General features: G+C 40.4%; 1 pseudogene; it reads right to left on the bottom strand.

The window, feature by feature from the left end:
• LOC124887196 overlaps window positions 1-2,269 on the bottom strand; it is a 5,422-nt pseudogene extending 3,153 nt beyond the window's left edge.
• Between the last annotated feature and the right edge of the window lie 366 nt (window positions 2,270-2,635).

Raw genomic sequence — 2,635 nt, 5'->3', positions numbered from 1 at the left:
TGATGATATCCGGCATAGCAATCCACAAAAGAGGCAACCTCGTGTTTAGCACAGTTGTCTAGCAAAATATGAATGTTGGGCAGTGGAAAATCATCTTTCGGACTTGCTCTGTTCAAATCACGGTAATCAACACACACTCAAATTTTGCCATCTTTCTTTGGTATGGGAACAACATTGGATAACCACATGGGATAGCGAGCTACTCGAATTACTTTGACTTCAAGTTGCTTCATGATTTCCTCTTTAATTTTAATACTTACATCTGTTTTAAACTTCCTCAACTTCTGTTTGACAGGAGGGAACGCGGGATCAGTTGGCAATTTATGAGCCACTAATTTAGTGCTTAAACTAGGCATATCATCATAAGGCCATGCAAAAACATCCTTATAATCAATTAATGCCTGAATCATTCCATCTTTTAGCTGTGGAAAAACATGTACACTGATTTTAGTTTCCCTAACATCTTCTTGATCCCCTAGATTTATTGGCTCAGTCTCATTCAAATTAGGATTCGATTTGTCTTCAAACTTTTCCAACTCTTTGCTTATTTCTTCTAGTGCTTCTTCTTCATCATATTCCCCATCCTGTTTCATTACATCTTGATTAGTTTGGATTTTAAGGTCAGGCTAAAAATTCCGCATGCATGTCATGTCATTAGAATCAGCATAAAGAGAACTGTGTAAAAAAAACAAAAACAAAATATATTAGACACGAAACAAAAGGGACATTGCATTTCATTAAATAAAAGATAGAAGGGTTTAAACATAGATGCCAACATAACATAAATAAACTAAAATCTGAATTACAACCCTGAAATAACTCGGATAAACAGAAAGAAAAACAAAATAAACTACCAAAACTCCCTCCTGACGGGGAGAGGAGTGACTTCCCAATTTTTGAGCCGGACAACTGGACCTATGAATTGCACGTCTGCCATACTGGTACCTTCTTCTGCGTCGACCATATCAACTTCAATAAAAAGGTTCTGGAAGTCATCAACCAATTCAACTTCAAATTCCACATGCTTCGTGACACCGCTCTTAACAAATGATTCACTGAGTAGTGGCATTGGGCGAGGGAGTGACCATGTTTCCTTTTTCCTTCCCTTGGCTTTCTTCAGATCTTTAGCCGTAGGCTCAAATCCCAGACCATACGTGCCCACGTTCTCACTCGAACATATGGGATGAACTATACCGTGCAGAGATGCTCCCAAACCCTTTCCTGGCTCAAATCCGTATTTCCAAAGTTCACTCACCATTATGATAGAAACAGAAGACAATTGCGGTCCCAGTATAGCCTGCCATTCAGGGATACGACTCACTGGCACTGTATCAAAACTTTGATAGACGAATGTCTCCTCTACGTTATTTGCTTCAATAAGAGACAAGGGAGAATCTTCGAAGGCTGATAAATCTCCTTCACCATGAATAACTACTTCTTGTCTGTCATGCTCAAACTTAATCATTTGGTGCAGTGTAGATGCAACTGCCTTGGCCTTATGGATCCACGGCCTTCCCAACAACAGATTGTAATAGGAGTCTACATTTAATACTTGCAACTCTATGGCGAACTCAACCGACTCTATGGTCAACATTAGTTCTATTTCGCCAATGGAATTTGACTTTGCACCATCGAAAGCCCTAACACATACATCGTTGGGCTTGATCCTGTCAGCACCAGTATTCAACTTTTGCACAGTAGAAATAGGGTAAATATTTGCACCTGAACCTCCATCAATCATAACATGCGTGATGTAGAAATCTTCACACTTCACTATAATGTAAAGGCACCGGTTATGCCCTGTACCTTCAACAGGTAATTCATCGTCAGAAAAGCTGATCCGATTGGCCTCAAAGATTTTTCCAACCATTTTCTCAAGTTGGTTGATTGTAATCTCCCTTGGAAAACATGCTTCATTTAATACCTTCAGTAAGATATCATGATGCTCCTTGGAGTGCAACAACAAAGATAAAAGGGAAATTTGAGCAGGGGTTTTCTTCAACTGGTCTAATATTGAATACTCTGACAATTTTATCTTTTTCAAAAATTCTTCAGCTTCTTCTTCGGTGATAGGCTTTTTGATAGATGACGGTCCACTCACCATTGGCTGGGACTTTCTTAAGCTTTCAGGCACGAAGCATCTTCTTGACCTAGTCAAACCTCCTACCTCATCTACATCTTCCACAACTTCTTTCCCGTGATAGGTCATCACAGTCCACCCATATTTCTAGGGAATCCTTTTCGTATCAACTATCGGAGGTTTGGTCATCGGTTTGAGGATAATAGGCGCTGCCAGTGCTCCTTTCACCGTCAAGATGGGCTAAATCAGAGCTCCCACCACTGTCAATGTAGGTTTATCCTGGCTTAAATCAACACACCTTCTGGCGCCTTGTACTGTGATCAGGGGCTTCTTTGTGCTTTCTAGGACTTTATCTTCTCTCATTCCTTCCTGGCTTAGTGACATTACTTTCAAAGACTCTGCTACATTCATCGATTTCTCCTCAATGGTCTGTATCTTGATAATAGGCTTATAACCCCTCGAAGACTCTTTCCCAGCATATATCAATTCTAACATATTGGCTTCAACATGGGTTGGCAGCGGATTCTAGTTAATGTTTGGACCCTCCGGGGCCTG

The sequence above is a fragment of the Capsicum annuum genome, chromosome 9 (assembly GCF_002878395.1).
Source record: "Capsicum annuum cultivar UCD-10X-F1 chromosome 9, UCD10Xv1.1, whole genome shotgun sequence".
NCBI lineage: Eukaryota > Viridiplantae > Streptophyta > Magnoliopsida > Solanales > Solanaceae > Capsicum > Capsicum annuum.
This window is presented reverse-complemented; position numbering and strand designations above follow the sequence as displayed.